Source organism: Malaclemys terrapin, chromosome 8 (assembly GCF_027887155.1).
Source record: "Malaclemys terrapin pileata isolate rMalTer1 chromosome 8, rMalTer1.hap1, whole genome shotgun sequence".
NCBI lineage: Eukaryota > Metazoa > Chordata > Testudines > Emydidae > Malaclemys > Malaclemys terrapin.
In genome coordinates, this window is record NC_071512.1 from 96,935,550 (window position 1) to 96,955,540 (window position 19,991).

Sequence of the window (19,991 nt, forward strand, 5' to 3'; positions counted from 1 at the left end):
ACCTGGGAGGTTGTCCAAAACCTCCCTATGTCACACATCCATTTCTTGTACTTTAGGAATAGGTAATGTAAGAGTTGAAAGGTGAAGGTTATTGGCAGTTCTTGTTTATTTCACCAAGAGCCCAGAGATGGGAAACATCTGGCACTTACACACCATGTAAGTCTTAAAAACAAAGAGACCTAGACTTTAGTCTGGCTGAGCAAGCACTGGGATAAAAGCTAATGACAGGCTGCTTATTTAGAAGGATCATAATACAGAACAGCCATGTAGGCAACCAAAGAGGATCCAAGAGACGGAATATGAAGGTAAAATTTAGCTTTGTGGTTCCAAGCTTAAGGATCAGATTCTGATCTGTTACACTAGTGTCTATCCCTTCCTGTAGCTCTTAAATAGTGCATAGGACCCTCTGAATTTCACCCACAATTTAAAAAAAATAGCTAACTGTTCATAGTGATAATCAAAAATGAGGATGATGAAAATTATTGTTAGTATATTTATTATGGTACACCTACATGGCCCAATAAAGGTTTGGGCCCTAGATGCTGTAACATTTATAGAGGATGAGATAGTCTCCAATCCCAAAATGCTTGTAATCTAAATAGGTGAGACAAAGGGCGGAAGGAGATATAGACACAGAGAGATGATGTGACTTGTCCGAGGTCACACAGTGGGACACTGCCAGAGCTGGGACTAGAAACCAAGTCTCCTGACTCCCACAAGAGTCTGAGTCACTGGCTCTCAGTGGTGATATGTCTTGAATTAAAACATGCAGAAGTAGCAATGGGAGTGATTGGACACACATTCTGGATTCAAATAGATGGTGATTCTGTAAGAAGGGTCAGGGGTAATGGAGAGAGGGATTCTGTGCTTTATATACTCCATCAATATAAATGGAGAAAATATAAGTAAAGCGAGAAGACAATAATGTCTGGATTTGCCAAAAGCATGTTTGCATATAGTAGTTTGATGTATTTCTTTAGGCACCAAATAAGCATCACTTGACAAAAGGCAGTTAGGTAAACAAACTGAAACTCAGGAGTAGTTTTATCTGCATATGTGTCTTCCTGAAGGGTTTTGAATGGGAAATTCAAAAGTTCCAGGCACCCAACTTTAAATAGGAATTGGGCACCTAACTCATTTAGGTGCTTTTGTAGTTTTATCTGCATATGTGTCTTCCTGAAGGGTTTTGAATGGGAAATTCAAAAGTTCCAGGCACCCAACTTTAAATAGGAATTGGGCACCTAACTCATTTAGGTGCTTTTGAAAATCCCACCCTTTGTGCTTTTGGAAACATTGAAAATGGTCATTTAGGCTGGATACACTCCTCCATTTTGCTGCCTCTTCTTTTACATGTCACAAAAATGGCTAGTTGCATGTGAACCATACCGTGATTTCAATATCCATTCCACACACTGTGTGTTATATGGGAAAGCCAGATTCTGTCATGTTTTTGTCTAAGTTGCATGAAAATTGACCTTATTTGTCATGGAAAAATCTCTTTGGAGGAAAAATAGATCACAATGCCTACACCCATGTACCATTTCATATCCTAGGGACACATTGCACCATTACCAGGAGTCTCTGTTCACATGCTTCACTATCTTATGTTCACAAGTTCAAGCATGTGGCAATCTGTTTGGTGACAGTGCATGAAACTCTGAGATTTAAAGCTAACATTATCTTTTGAATTTGGTCCCAAAAGTTTAAAGGTCCAATCATGCAACAAAGTTGAGGGCATTTAGCACATTTCAGGAGGTGTATGGTACCTAGAGGAGTCAGGATTTTTGGACTCCTTCTAGGTGTCTAATTTTGAGCACCTAAAAACGCCTTGAAAATTTGGAAGTTAAATCTTAAAGCATTATTGATTATGCAAGAGAAAAGACCTGCAGCAGCTGTACAACCAGCAGTGTGGTATAAACCTAAAACTTTCTAGGCTAAAATCATGAGCATCTACCATTTGAAGATAGGACTAAAGATGGAAGTTTCAAAAAATAACTATGAGACTTAGGAGCAAAAATCTTACTGACAGTCACACAGATGCTTTTGAAAATCCTCTCCTAAACCTCTTAGTTATCAGCAGTAACAGACTCCTAAACCTCTTTCGTGTAACAGCCACTGGAGGGTGACACAGACCCAGATCTAGCCTACACTTAAAAGTTTGGTTGACAGAGCTACAGTGTTTAGGGGTGTGAAAAATTCATACTCCATGCACTGCATTTAAGCCAACCTAACCCCCGGTGTAGGTGCGGCTAGGTCAATAGAATTCCTTTCTCTACCTAGAGATGGATTACCTACAGCAATGGAAAAACCCTTTCCATCGCTGTAAGAAGTGTCTACGCTGTGGCACTACAGCGACATAGCTGCAACGCTGTATCTCTGCTGCTATAGTACCAGTAGTGTAGATGTGGCTCTTGTCTCTCCATGGATGAGTTACCTACACTCCTTGCTTAGAAATGCTTGTCCTGAGTGTCTGGGGCCAACCGGAGTTCAAAGACACTGCTGAGCACCACTTGAGCATAAGGATCAATGGCCTTTCCAATGCCTGTTTAAGTCAATGGAAAGCCTCCCTCTGATTTGAATGGCTCTGGATCCGGGGCTAAATCCATTAGCTGGAGGCAATAACACACTCATGTAGGGAACAGCCATCAGAAGGGGACAAAAGCTCACACTCCTGGCATGGGCTACAGGCACAATAACAACCTCAAGCAGAGTTTATATGAAGCAGAGTGAAAAATTCATACAGCAAGAATTTCCCAGACAAAATTAGTTTGCAGCTCCATTTCTTGCAATGATCGGTCTTCGCTAACCATCTGGAACAGGACAGCCATGTTGTTGCCTCAGCAATCAGATATTCATACATACTATATTTCTTCCGAAACAATACAAACATTTTTAAAAAAAAACCTTCCTATAAACCCATGATTAAATGGCGGTTTTATGGCTTTAGCAGTGGGGTAAATTAATGCTGCTTTATTACAGCGTTTTAAAGGTTGACGTTTTTTGCCTACACTTTACAGTTTGCCTATAGTGGGACAGGTCCATTAAAGCTGCAGAACAGAGATGCAAATTACACCTCCCTGAGCTATTGAGGCCTCATGCATTATAGGGGGAAACTTGCCCCAAGGAAGCACAGGCACTGTTGCTATGCAACAATGCCTGGGGGTTTCTGCTGAGGGAGCAGGTATGCATCCCACCTGTGCTCCGTACAAACTCTGAAGCCAAGGGCTTTTGAAGAAAAGTGATGAATAAACACCTACATTGAAAAGCCTTGCTACATCACCGTCATGGTCAGTGTCACTCATGTTTTGAACGGTGGTTCTCCAGATGCAAGATGTGGTTGTATAAGCCAGGATTCCTGGGCTATGTTCCCAGCTTTGCCCCAACATCACTGTGACCACTTACCATCTTGTTAGCTGCACAAGGGATATAATACAATACCTTCCAGGGGTTTTGTGGGGGTGTCAGATTCTTGGATAACAGGCATTATATACATGTATTAATTATTAACTATTATTTAATGAAATTGTCCACTTCTGTGCAAATAAGGCCGGTGCTCAACATTTGTAGTTGCCCAGCAGCTCCTCAGCTTGACGCATTAGACGTATATCATGAACCACAAATAAGTAAATAAATTAATAGTTGATTAAAACTACAGCATGAATTGTTTGAGTTATTGAAAATTATCCATGACACTTTATAAAGATGCAATGGAAATACAAACTCACATTAATAATCTGAGTACAGAAGTGAAACACCAGGAATGGGTCTCTTTCAAGACAATGGGCTTGATTTTCCTCTCACTCTGTAAAACTCAGTGGAATTACACTGATGTAAAACTAGTGTGCGTCCGAGGAGAATCAGGTCCTAGACTTTAACTAGAATGCTTAGGTAGACAATTTTTCACTCCATGCATCTGATGAAGTGGATTATAGCCCATGAAAGCTTATGCCCAAATAAATTTGTTAGTCTCTAAGGTGCCACAAGAACTCCTCATTGTTTTAGGTAGACAAGGTGGGTGAGGTAATATCTTTTAATGGAGCAACTTATTTTGGTGAGCGGGATAAGCTTTTGAGCTACACAGCTCTGTGTAACTCAAAAGCTTGTCTCTCTCACCAGCAGAAAATGGTCCAATAAAAGATATTACCTCACCAGTCTTGTTTCTCTAATATTCTGAGACCAACATGGCTGCAATAACACTGCATAGAAGAATGCTTACGTCTCATTTGAGAATATGCCACTACTTTCCTGCTTCCAAAGGCTTGTATTTGTAATTGACTAATAAGCATGTGCTTTGTCACTGTGTTTTTCTGATTTTAAATTGAATTGAAAGAACAGACTCACATCTGAAGTCAGCCCCCGTGTTGAAACACTGGCAGTCTGGCTGTATGGAAGCTGATCTTCCAGGACAGCTCCTTTGTCTGGTGCTCCAAACAATTTATGCACATGGCATTTGGCAATGCAACAGGAAATTAAAGGCTGTAGGAAAGCAACCTTTGGCCTTTAATTCACTTTTTAATAAAATCATTAAAAGAAACTTACTCCCTGCCAGACATAATGGGAAGTTGCCTTAATGATACTTTTAAACAAAGCACGTTCACTCAGATGTATGCATGGCTTGTTCTTAGCTTCAATTTTTTTATTTATGTGTTTGCAAGCATGAAAATGGCTTGAATTATAAAGTCAGATAGATAATCTTATGTAAGCCTGCCATTGATCTGATAACAATTCAAGTTTAAATCTTGTATGCTCTGTTTTCCCACTGCACAAAGAAGAATTAAAAACATTCAGTATAAACAGATTTCATCTTAGATCAAGAGAACAGCAGCAACAATAACAAACAAGAACAAAGAGAGCACAGAGTGTGTGTGTGTCTTCTCTAACAATCTGCACTGAACGTTGAGAACAAAATGGCCACTGCACTCTACACGTAGGGAAAATGCATAGAAATTTATATCTACAGTGTGCAGGAACAAAAAGCCATCAGTTTCATAGCTATAAACACCATACTGTAGTTCTTACTCAGGTAAGACTCCCATTGACTTTCAGAGTTGGCCTTACATGGTCATACAAGCAATTGAGAAAAATTCATGGGGATCTCAGGCTAGACTGTGTCAAACCTCAGAATGTAATTGTTAAATGTCTTTTGTTTATGAGACATTCATAACTTACAGCTTGCACATGGAAGAGTCTATTTAATCAATCCTATTCGATGATAAAAAGCAACAGAGGGGCCTGTGGCACCTTTAAGACTAACAGATGTATTGGAGCATAAGCTTTCGTGGGTGAATGTGCATCTGACGAAGTGGGCATTCACCCCCGAAAGCTTATGCTCCAATACATCTGTTAGTCTTAAAGGTGCCACAGGACCCTCTGTTGCTTTTTACAGATCCAGACTAACACGGCTACCCTTCTGATACCTATTAGATGATCTGAGTCAGTAGAAATGAAGTTATGAGAAGGGGCTCTTTAAAAAAAAGTCAGCCCTTTACTTAAACCTAAGATGGGCCAACTATTCCCTTCAGTTACAACTGTGAAGTTTAAGAAGGTTGAAAGGGTGTGTAGCTTACAGCAGAATTTGTCCTCACATATTTCAGATCTCGAGCATTTTCATTGTACAGAAAAACATATGATGAAATAAATCCAGTAGGTAATTTTCTACAATCTATAAATTCTAAGCTCAACACGCGCAGTAGCTTTTATGTAAGATGTTGTAAAAGTAAATTTACATCATATGTCAAACATTACACATATGTATGTAAAGAACAACATTGATTCTGGTCATAAAAAAAAATCTATGTGTATCTATAAAATCAGCAAGCTGTGTCCTAAGGTGGTTTGGAAAGGGGCATATAGCACATTTGTATCTTGAACGGATGATTTATAAATGACTGATATTTACGTACTTCTAATTTCTGCTTCAGAGATTTACTGAGGGACTAAAGATTGGGTCCATTTAATCTATCAATACTGGTGGAAATACTGGTGACATAATACCTTAGGAGGTTGCCTGTGCTGTGTGTGTTTGGTGTCCAGTCAGGCTAACGTCTAAATCCACATTTCAGTTATAAGGGCCGTGGTAAATTAAAGACTTGGGAAAGGAGTGGGCTTAAACTGAATGGTAAAAAGTTTAGAATGGAAATTAAAAGAGTGGGTGTATTAGTTGTAACTATCTATCAGTGTATCTACACTGTGCTCATCGCCATAGGACATAATCACCTTGCCTTATTAGAAATAGTATTACGCTAGCGCCTTGAGGCTCAAACTGAGAATAAGGCCTCTGGTATGCAGGTGCTCAACTTGCTCTGAAGACCTTACAATCCAAGGGACAGATTGTACCATCCTTACACTGAGTAGTATCTTACCCCACAAGAAGTCCTGTTCATTTAATGGCACTTCTATTGGTCTCCATGGACCTTCTTGTACTGTTCCATGTGCACAATCTGGCCCTAAAAAAAAGAAGCTAAAATTGTTTAGATTTCTATTTCTATCTAATTTATTAAATAATCAGAACAATAGGGTCCACTGACTAGAAGTGTAGTGGTAGAAATCTTCCCTCCAAGAGATGGACTTTCTGATTAGCATAGCATTAAAAGCCATGTTATGCCCTCAGAAATTTCCCACAGAGGGCTTGAAAAGTAGCAAAAATCCTGCTAAAAAAGCCCCACATTTTTCAAAGGGGTGAGTCTGTACTTACTCTTCTTTCTGACTTTTGGAGCCCCTCCCCTGCATTTGGTACTCCACACCTTTGGGCGGAGGTAGTAGAGGGACAGGGAAAAGGTAGAGCCAGAAGGAAGACCTTTCTATGGTCTCATTATGCTGCACAGCTGTGGGGATTTACTTGCATAAGAGAAGGCTGATTCTGGAAAACATGTGAAGAACATGAGTATTTTCAGAAAATTTTCCACTCTGTTTTTAATGAAATTATATTTACTCATTTGGGTGGAGGACAGCTTTTTTTTTTTTTTTTTTTTTGGCTGGCTCTGTCCCCATTCTTGGCTTCAGCTCCCTATGGCTGAGTAATGAAGAGGACGCCACCTACTCCCCTAGGAAAAGAGGTTTTCTGAACTACAGACTGATTGGGAAAGGGGCCCTGTGCACCTTTCTCACGGAAGAAGCTGAATGGAAAACTCCACACAGAGAACAATATATTTACAAACTAAGCTCTGGCTGATGGTTCACCAACTCAGTAGGAATCAATTGTGTGGAGGCAACTGGATACAGGGACAGATCCTTAGCTGGTGTAAATCAACTCCCATTGACTACTAAAGAATCCCCTTGACCTCAGTAGAGCTACGACTTATTTCCTTGTATTACTCTCCCATCTATCTGTATCCATCTGTTGTCTCTTAGCTTGTATTTAGACTGTACGCTGTCTAGGGCAGGGACCATCTATTTTTGTTCAGCACCAAGTACAACGTGATTCTGGTCTATAACGAGGGCTCCTAGGCACTACAGTAGTATAAAGACTATACCAACTTGAGGATCTTACTCTCAGAATATTTATGATGTATATACTGTGGTACACACAAATTCAAACATTTTAAAATTATGTTTATTTTCCTGCCAAATTGCATAGAGCAAATTACTCTGATAAAAAATATATAACATTAGTTTCTTTTCTTAGGACCTGACCCAGTGCTTATTGAAGTCAATGACAATCTTTCCATTTTGTCTGATCAGGGCCTTAGAGTTAAGCTTTCATTTTGGATACATGATAGGTTTTTTGGAAGAGCATAGACCAGACCAAACCAGACTTGCTTGATACTGGGTCCTGGTTGTCTTCAGAGATTTGCAAGTCTTTCAACAAACTTGGGATGAACTTCAGCCTTTTCATGGAAAGTATAGCCAGGCAAGTTTTAGATGGTTTCAATTTTTGCACGTTTTTTTTTTAGCACAAGTTAATACAAAATGTTAATTGATACAAATGTATATCTGAGTAGCATATGACTTCCTGTGTGACCTTGGGCAAGTGACATAGGAATTTTTTTTAAAAGCACCCATGTGACTGCAGGATCTGAGTCAAGGTGCCCAGGTTTGAAAATTGGGTCCTCGAGGGTAGTTCACGAAGTACTCTGAATAACTTAATCCAAACTGATCTATCGTCTTAAAATTTGTATGCAGCCACTATTGTATGTCTTCCTGTCCAGAAGGAAATGTTTCTAGGTGTGAGCAGTGGTATGAATACATAGCAGAACCTGGAAGGAAGACAGACCAAAAATAAGAGGGAGTAATGCCAAGTGAGGAGATCTGCTTGTAATGAATGGACAGGAATGCTCCTGCTAACCTGTGCTGAGAACATTAACTCCCTGTGTTCCACATATGCCACTTTTCAGATAGCTCGCTTTGGGCCTGATCCAAAGCCAACTGAAGTCAATGAAAGATTTTCATTGACTTAATGGGCTTTGAATCCGACCGTTTGTCTCTTGGCCCACTCTACTTCTCCCATGGTGTCCTGCATGCCAGACATAACCTCTCAATGGAAGTATGCAAATATCCCTCTATCTCCTCCTCAGAATACTTCTAAAAAGCCACCTGTCCAGGAAGCATTCTGGCTATGATCACCACATGTGAGTGTGTTTGGTTTGCATCATATTTGCCTGTGCAGTTAGACTGTAAGCTCTTAAGGGAAAGGACCTGATTTGTCTGGCACAGCTCAGCTATTGCAGTGCAGTTTACAATTTGAGTGCTATATATGTAATATTAAGTAAACCAATATTATGTGCCTGATTCTCATTTGTCTCATTTATACTTAAAAGTTGGCGTACCTGTAATTTATGCCCAATTTAAGGCCTTTTTACACTGTCAGAGCAGTATAAAGGGGTCTTATTATCAATAGAACCTTTAAGAACAATACATAATAATGATAAAACACCCAGTGCCCAATAACCATTGTATGCACTCCTGATTGAAAAGAGCAAAAGAAAATTGAAAAAAATGGAGATAGAACAATTTGCTGGAAATAAGAGTTTAAGATGAAGAATCCAGACAAAAAAGTATGGATAGTTTTTTTCTTCATCATACAAGCGGGAGCATATTTCCCCCATAAAACAAGTAGATGGAATATCCAGGTATATTCATAACAGAATATTTCGGCAATCATAGGCAAAGGAGTGAGGCATAAAGATGGAGTGCAGAGAAATGTTCTCTACTCCTGCTGTTAGCCATCACATTCACTGCACAGAGAAAGCCCAAGTTATCAACACTACATATAACGGGCATTCATTTGGCGGCTTGTCCAGGGGCTCCTCTATAATTAATAATCTGTCACATTACGTGTTTGGATTTTTTTAAAGCAATCAGTCTCACACACACACATATTTTACGGCTTTAACAGATGTAGTACAATTCACAGGGGTGGTGTATGTGGGGGAACTAATGTGAGACAGGATGTTTGGTTCTGTAGTTTTAATTTAAAATGGATGTTTTACAGCGCTTAGTTACACTCTAGAAAAAGAATGAATGGGCATGTGAGCACACCCATTTTGGGAATGTTATTGGCTGAAGAGATGAAAGTTTCAATGTTGCTCATTGCTTCCTGCTTGCAATCAAGCTCATGCAACCATTACCAAAATTAAACCTTGCCACACCCTGAACAAGATGTGTTAGCAGATCCACTATCATAAATAAATGGAGTGACATGCTCTACTGCCTATGGCAGAGTTATATTCAAAAATGCCCATAAGGCACCACTTCTGCAATAGGATCCCTCTGGGTGAACATCTATCCCTGTCTATATCTGATTGTAGGATCATCTTAAAATTTATACAATTAAGCCCAAACTTTGGTTTTTATAGTTGTCCCAATAATTCTCCTTTTGTTTTACCCTAACTGTCCCAAATCTGGGGAAATAAATCCTTTATAAAAACATGTTGAAATTGCATTGTTGAAATACTGGCATGCACAGCATGGAATTAAAAAAAACAGTTTAAAAACAAAACAAAACTAAAGTGGTTTGTTATAAAAATGCATCCCTATCTTGACTAATGCAAGCGGTACTGTCCCAGCACCTCACTCTGTGAAAGTGCCTCATTCCGTGAAATCGAGCACCACATGTTTAAAAGAAACAAAACACTGAAGCAAGATTCTCCATCACCGAAATTTTTAAAATCAAGATTAGATGATTTCTAAGAGATATGGATTCGTTCTGGGAAGTCCTATGGTCTGTTTTATACAGGAAATATAATGATTTTATACAGGAGGTACACAATTTTATACAGGAGGGACACAATGATTTTTAAAATCAAGATTAGATGATTTTCTAAGAGATATGAATTAGTTCTGGGAAGTCCTATGGTCTGTTTTATACAGGAGGTCAGATTAGATGATCACAATGATCACTTCTGGTTTTAAAATGATTTTTGGCCACAGGTGGATTTGATCTGCCTTTACTGAAGCTGAATCTGCCATGCGAGCCACATGGATATCTCAAACGCTGGGTTTTTGACACCCATTGCCTAGACTGTCACCGTTACTCTGGCATCTGACATAGGTTTTTAGAGATCTTTGTGATACCTTTAGCATGAAAGGCAAATTCAATGCCTGCTCCTGCAGCTCTTGCTCAGGCTTTGAAAGGATTTTTGCTTCAGGAGGGATCAGACCTTTTCCCCAAGTCACTCCCAAATTATGCTAAGCCGGAACTCCTCGTGACTGAATGGTGTGTGGGTTCATGATGAAGACACCATGTTAACACATCAGACAGCGCACGCTATGGTCCCTGGTGTTAAACTCACTGGCAAAAGAAGCATAAAGTAAAACAAAGCCTCTTCTTATTTCAAATAATCACATGAAGCTGTGCCCCTGAATCCTCTATTGCTAACCTATAAATCAACTTCACTTATGTAAGTGTACAAGTTCAAGTTGAAGTTATCAAGGGTGACTGCTCGAGTGACATCCTGTACGTCAGACCCAGAAACTGACCGACCCTTTTCTTCCTTTTGCCAGAGAGACAAATGGTGAGAACGTGTCAGATTTTATCTCAAAATAATGTTTTTAGCTGGGGAAATAGAAAACACTGAGCTGGAAATGAATTATTTCTAGATGCATGTTACAACCCTTTCCTGACAAGGGCTTTATTTTTTAGAAAAGAACTGTAAACAAGGAAACATCTAAATACTGACAGGGCTGAACTCTGAAGAGGCACATTACCAAGAAGATCTCAAACTCCTCATTCCAGAAGCCAAATTACTCACAGCCTGTGCCAAAGCCCTGCTTGATGTTCTGGTCTGTGCTCCCTGGTAATACAGAGAGTAGCTGCTAGGCTGCTGTAAGTTACATCACTGACACAGAAACCTTAATGAAGCATGATTGACTCCTGATGGGACAACCTGAGACTTTAACAAACTCAGAGAACTTGTAGATAAGATACCATGGGTAGAAAGAAGGGTCCCTGAGGGGAAAAGGAGTTCAGGAGAGCTGGCAGTTTCTCAAGGTGACAATATTAAAGGCACAGCTGAAAACTCTCCTGCCATGCTAAGTAGTGGACCTACTTTAGTCTTTCGCTTGCTCCTAATGCATTATAATAACCTCTTCTTATTGCCTTTTATGTTCCTTAGCGGGGAAGGAGAGCTAATAACTGATGATATCAAGAAGACTGAGGTGTTTAATGCCTATTGTGCTTCAGTCTCCACTAAAAGGGCTAATGGTGACCAGATACTCCTCACAATTAATCAGGGCCGGCTTTAGGCCGCCTCCCCCAATTCCCCAGAATCGGGCCCCACACCTTAGGCACTTTTTAAATTTTTTTTACTCACCCGGGTCTTCGGCGGCATTTCGGCGGAGTGGGGGGAGGTCTTCAGTACCGTGGAAGACCCGGAGCCGAGTGAAGGACCCCTTGCCGCCGAAGACCCGGACCTCCGCTAGGTATTTGAATCGGGCCCCGCAGGTTCTAAAGCCAGCCCTGCAATTAATATTCACGAAAAGGGGGAAGTAACACAAGCCAAAATGGGGAAAGAACAGGTTAAAGAACATTTAGAGAAGTTGGATGTTTTCAAGTCCACGGGGCCTGATGAAATTAATGCTAAGGTGCTTAAGGAACTATCTGAAGTAATCTCAGAACCATTAGCCATTATCTTTGAGAAATCATGGAGGATGGGTGAGGTCCCAGAGGGCCGAACAAGAGGAAACATAACACCTATCTTTAAAAAGGGGAAGAGAATGGGAAATTAAAGATCAGTAAGCCTAGCTTTGATACCTAGAAAGGTACTGGAACAAATTATTAAACAAACAATTTGTAAGCACCTAGAGGATAATAGCATTATAAGGAATAGCCAGCATGGCTTTGCCAAAAACAACTCATGCCAAATCAAACTAATTTCCTTCTCTGACGGGGTTAATGTCTTCATGGATGAGGGGAAACAGTAGACAAGATATATTTTGATTTTAGTGAGGCATTTGACACAGTCCCACATTATGACATTCTCATAAGCAAACTAGGGAAATGTGGTCTAGATGAAATCACTATAAGGTGGGTGGACAACTGGTTTAAAGACTATACTCAAAGAGTAGTTATCAATGGTTCATTAACTAACTGGGAGGACTTATCTAGTGGGATCCTGCAGGGGTCAGTCCTGGGTCCAGTACTATTCAAATATTTTCATTAATGCCTTGGATAATGGAGTGGTGAGTATGCTTATAAAATTTGCAAATGACACCAACCTGAGAGGGGGTTGCAAGCACTTTGGAGTACAGGATTAGAAATTCAAATCAACCTTGACACATTGGAGAAGTGGTCTGAATTCAGCAGGATGAAAACCAATAAAGATAAGTGCAAAGTACTTCACTTAGGAAGGGAAAATCAAATGCACAACTACAAAATGGGGAAAAACTGGCTAGGCGGTAGTCCTGCTGAAAAGGATCTGTGGGTATAATGGATCACAAATGGATTATAAGACAATAATGTGATGCAGTTGTGAAAAGGCATTATTATTACCTGGCTCTTCCTAGTAACTGAGATTACCCCCCCACAAGAGGGGTACCATGACATCATCTGGAAGGAGGGTCCCAACTATTGGATTCTTTCCTTCTGCTCCAGCTTAATGCTCTCCTTCCCTGAGATTTTCATCCTCCTTAACAGCACAGAGGCTGTCAGACTGGGGGTGTCCCTGAAAGTGTCCTCTGGGTACCTCTCTGTCTCAGCTCTTCCAGCTGAGTCACTCTGGCCTCAAGAGCCCGTACGGTGTCTCTGAGGGCCGTGAGCTAGCTGCTTGCACGGCATGCACACATACGCCATCTGTCCACAAGGCAGGTAGTCATACGTACTGCATTCAGTGCAATAAACTGGATAGCCCCCACTCTGCTGCTGGACTTCTGCCTGCACTATTTTTACTCTTGCAGGGTTTTTCGGTTTGTTTGATTGGTTTGTGGGGGGAGGGGGAGAGGGAGGGATTATTGGCCTACATTTAGAATATGTCAGTTAGGTGTATCTGCCTGTCACACTCCTTCACAATATTCCTCCTTTCACTAGCTCCTCTGGTCTCTTAGGAGCTGGCTTTTTAAACCCCTGTTCTCCCTGAGTTGACCCCGCCCCCTTTTCTAGGGATCCTAAAGTATGGACCAAGACATAGCAGGCTAAAGCCTTGTTAGTAAACCCTTAGCCTAGCTTAGGCTAGCCGACTGATTGTCTCAGCACACAGCCCCCAAAATAAACCACACTATAATCTTCAAGCAGACAAGCACACCGCAAGCAAGTAAGTGCACAAACTAATAGACAAATGAACTAACAGAGAAACTCACCCTAAGGATCACGTAATCTCTCCTCCTACACCTGGAGAACTTCCTTGCAAAACTTCCCTGTTTGCTGTTCCTATTGCAGGGCAACCAAATAAGGTCTCCCTCCCATTTCACTTTACATCAGATGAACAGGATCTTTTTTTACTAGGCAGGCCACATGGGTAACCACATAGGGTGCCGTGAAACTTGGGAGCATAATTTCTAACAACATTCATAACCATTTCCATTGGGAACCAAGTAAATAAACTTTACTAGATGTTCCATTATTTTATACATCTTTAAAAATAATATAAGCAGGATTTTGTAAGTGGATTTAGTGCTCGTGAAATATGCCACTTTTGGAAACACAGGAGATTAAAGCTCTCCCTTTTCCCCACAGAGAGGTACAGCAAAGACCACAACAATTCCAGGTTCTTCGCACTATCCTGTCAGTACTCTGGAGCATCTAACTCTTGAGGGATAAGTGTAGTGGGGTCTCTATGACCATGTAAGCCTTCACTCTCTGCTAAGATTGCCAATAAGGTGGCAGTTGTAAGGATGGTTTTTCATCCACCAGAAAGTGAATTGAACTGAAGATCATCAACCCATTTAACAAAGAACCCAAAATAGCCATAAGATGGTGACTACGTAAGGTCTCTGCTGAGCTGGACTGGATTCAAACTAGTAGCCCAGGGCTTGAACTTGCAACAATGGTAATTTTGCAACTGACTTTAATGGTCTGGCCATTATTGAGGAAAATAATTGAAGTCCTTTATCAATTCCATAAGTGGTTCATGTCTCCACTCATGTCACCACAGTATCAACACTGCAGAGACATACCCAAGAAAACATTGTGTACTGTTTGCTATCCTCAAGCCAGTTGCATCTTCAAAAAGCCTTGTGCTTCATCTGTGTTGAGGGTGACCAGACAGCAAGTGTGAAAAATTGGGATGGGGATAGGAGGGGTAATAGGAGCCTATATAGGAAAAGACCCCAAAACCAGGACTGTCCCTATAAAATCAGGACATCTGGTCACCCTATCTGTGTTCAGTATTATCTTTCACGCAGCAATAGGGTTTTTATTCACAGAAAGATTGTAAAGTACAAGTAGTAGCACTGGGAAAGTCCTCCTTAGTAATTTCACAAATTAACCCACTAGCCAACAAAAGCCTGTTTCACAGAGAGTTTCCATCTGACTATAGTGCCTTAAGCTATTAATTTCACTTGACAATGCTACATTCTCAACCTGGAAACATCTTGTTAATAAGAAAAGCATCACGAAGACTCCATCTGGCGGCAAGACACTAGTTTGTTGCTCTTCTGTGTGGAGAGATTTGATTCAGGACTTTGCCACATTCAGAATGAAACAGCGTCAACGATAAGCAGCCCTCAAGCCTCCCCTGTTCTCATCTAAGCACTGCAAACATCTCAGGTACAGCTCCACATTTCCATATTATAAAGCATGAAAATATCAATATAGACCTTATGGGTCGTTATAGGAAACGCCAATTGGGGCCAGATTTTCTAAAGAGCTCTGTTCCCCTTTAGGCTCCAAAATAAATGGCTAGATTAGCAAAAAGGAAGACAGAGATTAGGCACCAGCTGGGAATAGATTTCATTTGCATTGCCTCCAAAAGATTGCAAATTAGGGTTAGGGTTAGAACTCAGTGGGGCCTGTGGCTAGAGGATCCTAGCCAAGGAGCACTGGACATCCCTCGGGGAGAGAAGCAATCTGCACTAGATCAAACCCCTGCATAGTTTAGCTGTTCAAAACCGAGGTAGCTGCCAATGACCCTGGAGCCATTCTGGCAGCAGCAGACCACTGGGGTTTAAACCATTTAGAGATGCACTATCCATGCCCCACATGCCTGGGCCAGGAGGGAAGTGACCTAAGAATCACTAAAGCAATTCTACACCAACGGAGGTTTCCTCATAGCTGAGGGTACCACTGTTGGACCCTAGAACCAGGCCCAGACCTCTGTACTGGAGAAGGAAAGTGCAGAGGACACATCGCTGAGGCTATCGTAGTGCAAGAGAAATAAGAAGTCAAAAACATTTGAGATTTTATTGTTCTTTTAAGTTCTCTCAAAGCAAATACAGTGCCCATATTTTACTAGGCTACAATACAATAATCGGCCACCGCTGCTTTAACAACTAAGCAGTTGCAGAGTTGATCTATAAACTGATGTTGGCATTTAATGTGGTTTCCAGCAAGCTGTAAAATTTATAGCTGTAACTAACACCCCCTGGCCCCTCTCTCTTTTATGTTCTCAAAACTAGCTGTTCCAGAGCTGTAAGAAGAAGTGCACACAAGGGTGATGTGTAACCTGAATCAAGCCAATTAGGATCATATTCACATTATCATGGATATGTGACCTACTGGTCGGTCAGATGGGAGTGAGCATATAGAGCCGGGTGAATGCTACAAACCATTATTCATAGACATTTGTTCAGATTTTTACATCATTTCACCATGACAGAATTTGCTTTCCTTGATTTACTGGTGGGATTGTTCTCCATGGCTCATAATCTTTGCTGTGGGAGGGTGGGGGGCAGCACAGAAGTTATGCCCCACTTAAATTCTAATGTTGCGGATTTACATGTGATTGCAATGGTACCTAGGCCTTGAGCTGGCCCTGCACAAGGGTGAACTTGGTCTCAAACCAGTTAATTTTGAGTAAACGTTGAAGAATGTTCACAAGAAAAGTTAGAATACAGTGTTGTGAGTGTTTGGACTAGAAACCTGGGGCCTGATCCAATGCCTATCTAAGGCCATGTCTACACTATATTGCTAGAGTCACAGCTGCAGTGCCATTAGCTATGCCGCTTGTAGCACCCATCCTATAAACGCTTCCTACATCGAGGAAGGGGGTTTTCCCATTGTTACAGGAACTCCAGCTCCTTGAGCTACAGTAGTTAGGTTGACAGAAGCATTCTTCTATTGACCTACCTGTGTCTACACCAGGGATTCGGTCAGCATAGCTACAGCACAGAAGAATGTACATTTTTCACACTCCAAGTACTATAGCTATGTCAACCTAACTTTTAAGAGTAGACCAGGCCTAAGTCTTGGGACAGACGCTTTGGGAAGTGGAGTTTGTATTAGGCTCTTGATGGGACTGGTTGAAAAATTTCCATCTACGCTGGTTTTGAAAGAAAATTGGGTTTTCAATGAAAACTGACTTTGGTGTTTCAATGAAAAGTTGAATTTTTCTGTGGAATATTTTCATAACGTTTTTTTTTTTCTTTTCAGTTTTTCTCAATTTTCTATGGGGAACCCTCCTACCGCCCCAATTTTTCTGACCTTTTGTATACAGAACACCCAGGTGTTCTAATCTCTGCAACTGAATTCAAGTTCTCCCTCTCTGGATATTCAAAGCTGTTCATGGCGTTGGCTTTAGCTACCTAAGAGAGTGCCTCTTCCTCCAGGACAATGGCTGCCCAGGAAAACTATATTCCACTTGAACAATGGAGTTTTCAAGCCCTAGTAGGGCAACTTCTGCAGGAGACAGAATTTTCTCAAGGCTTGAAGTTAGAGGGGTAACAAAGGGAGCAGAAACAACCTGAAAGACCCCAGATATGAACATGGGATATGTTGGGGTTTCCCCAGATACGGGCAGTTCCCAGCAAATGCAGAGCTGGAGAGGGAAGGTTCTGTAATCCTGCATCCCACAGCCTCCAGCAGAGATCCCTCGCTCTTTAAACATTATCAGGTGACATTTATGGGTGATGTTGGGGTTTGTGACTATGGCAACTAGGTGTTTAACCACTGGTTTGCTTTAGGTGAGTTTGCCTAATGCGAAACACGACATGGGGATTTTTGGGAGGGCTCCAGGGCCAAATAAGAAATTAAAGTTGCGTTTTTCAGCGACATCTGTCATGACTCAAATATTTTTATTTTTAAATGAGATCTGTGAGCCTGATTCTGATCTCATTTACATCAGTGTAAACCAGGAGTGATTCCCCTGAAACCCAGGGGCCAGATCCTCAGCCCTGAGGGCAAAGGTGCTATGCTGTGTAAAACTGTAATTACCCCATCGTGATCAGACTCATGTCAAATTAGTGTAGATGAAACTGACTCAATACGGTCATCTTTAGTTCATGGCGGGAATGGATCAGTTCTAGGGATGGATGAACTGGAATTGATTATAAATGAACTCCATCCAAACTTTGGGGTTTTAGGTTTGAAAAATTCAGTTTAACTTGTTTTTGTTTTAATTTTTGTCCACATCTGTAAACTTATAGGGCCTGATTCCTCATTTGCTTACAGCAGGTATAAACAAGGAGTAACCTCACTGAAATCAATGGAGTTACACTAACATAATATTGCTGTGAATGAGTCAGAATAAGGCCCGGATCTCCAGCCAGGACTAGAAGTAGAAGTGCTGAATGACGCCACATGAATCACCACATGTAGGCTGATAGTTATTGTATGTCAATACAATAGTATATCATATGGCCACACACTGTATAAGAGAGGACCCAACAAAGAAATATTAACCAAGTGAATCAGCCCAGAAGAGCTAATCAAACAGGAACAAATATTAACCCAATGAATCAGCCCTGAAGAATTGAGGTGAAGTGTGGAAGTCTAGTTCCACAAAATAGCCTGTCTGCTCTGCTTTTTATATGTTCATCTCCAAACTTTCATTAATTTAGATGTGTTAACAGACACCACCTAGCTTTTTGGAATAATAAATATGAGATTTATTTAATTTCCTTAAATATGAAATACGGGTCAAGCAAAATAAATGATGGATCATATTAGTTACCAAAAAAAAAAAAGGGGATCGATTTAACAAAATTCAGACATAGCCACGTCTGATTGTATTTACAGTGTTTATGAGTTTGGAAATCTCCAAAGAGATCTGAGGAAACCTAAGGCAACATGAGCAGCCCTGAGTACATTGAGTGGAATTCTTTTTGGTAACTCATAAATATGCCACACGTCTTTACAAAAATCCCTTTAACAATACGTAAAGATTCCCCAAGCTTGTAGAAAATCTCCAGTTTAAAGTTGATGCTTAAAACAGGCCCTTTGAAATATTAAATTATTTTATGTCATTTACATCTCCTTGAATTTTTCCCCTCTCCCAAACAAATCAGTAGTCAGAGAGAGGCTTAGAAAACAGAACCCCTGCATTGTTAAGAAAAAAAGGTCATGCATATGTGCTACACGGACCTAAATCAAATTATAGTTACCGATAGATTACCGCTCACCTCATCTCCCTGCTTGGGATTGAATGGAAAACTGGCACTAAATGTTGTGAGAGAAAAATACCTGCCACAAAAAATAAATCTGTCAAATTTAGGAAAATCCATTCATCAGAGGGGGAAAAATACAATGAAATCATGAAAGGTTACGGAATAAGTCTGTAACTATTTTGGCTCTAATATTTAATCTCCTTCCACCACTCTGTAATGTGACCGTGGTCACACAGTGTAGCTATAACATGATAGATAGTTCTTAGCAGTACATTTATAATGCACTCAGGATATTACTAATATATTAGAGCAATGCCAGCCTTTTCTGGAGTCTTATTGATTCCATCTATAGGGACAGATCCTCAGGTGGTGTTAATCTGTGCCATCCATGGACTTCATGACCAGGTACATGTGACTTCAATGGAGCAACATCAATTTGCACCTGTTGAGGATCTGGCTCTAATCTTCAGTGGAAAGTCTCAGTTAAAGCAAAGCAGCCCTGTAGTGAGTCGGTGTGGCTCCCCTCCTGCCCAGAAGAGGGAGCCCACGTGCCGGCACCAGAGTGGGTGGGACCACCACCGCCTGTCCCCGCCCCCCAGAAGTCAAGGGGCGGGACAGGAAGTATAAAGGCCGGCCGCCCGAGCTCAGTTGGCGGCCAGCCACCACAGGGAGCAGACGTGCGGCCGGGAGCTCCCGGCCAGGAGACCGTCGAAGACCCTAGCTGGCCTGAGCTACCCCGGGCCCGCTACGAGGAGGAGCCGCCGGAGCCCGTTCACGCCCGCCACTGGGAGAACCCCTGGGAACCGAACCCCGCTAACCCTGAGGGTGAGACTGGACCCGAACCCCTCAGCCCCTGCTGCTATCCAGAGGAGCCGCCTGAGGACCATTGGCCGGACTTCCCGGCAGAGCTACCAGACTTGCCGCCGAGCCCGGGCAGAGAGGAGCCCATGCAGGTGGACTGGCCCGATCCCGGCGCAACGACCGAGGTAGGCTGTGAGGGGGATCACGGAAGTAGCCCGGGGGTAGCCGACCCCGGTCCGGCTGCAACTGAGTGTGAGCCTATGTCAGTGTGTTGCGGT

General features: G+C 41.5%; 1 long non-coding RNA gene across 1 annotated transcript in view; it reads left to right on the forward strand.

Moving 5' to 3' along the window:
* The first annotated feature begins 217 nt into the window (after window positions 1-217).
* Window positions 218-19,991, forward strand: part of LOC128841472 (uncharacterized) — a 61,103-nt gene continuing 41,329 nt past the window's right edge. The window contains exon 1 of the long non-coding RNA XR_008445847.1: window positions 218-305. This is a non-coding gene — a long non-coding RNA (uncharacterized LOC128841472). The remainder of the gene's footprint in view (window positions 306-19,991) is intronic.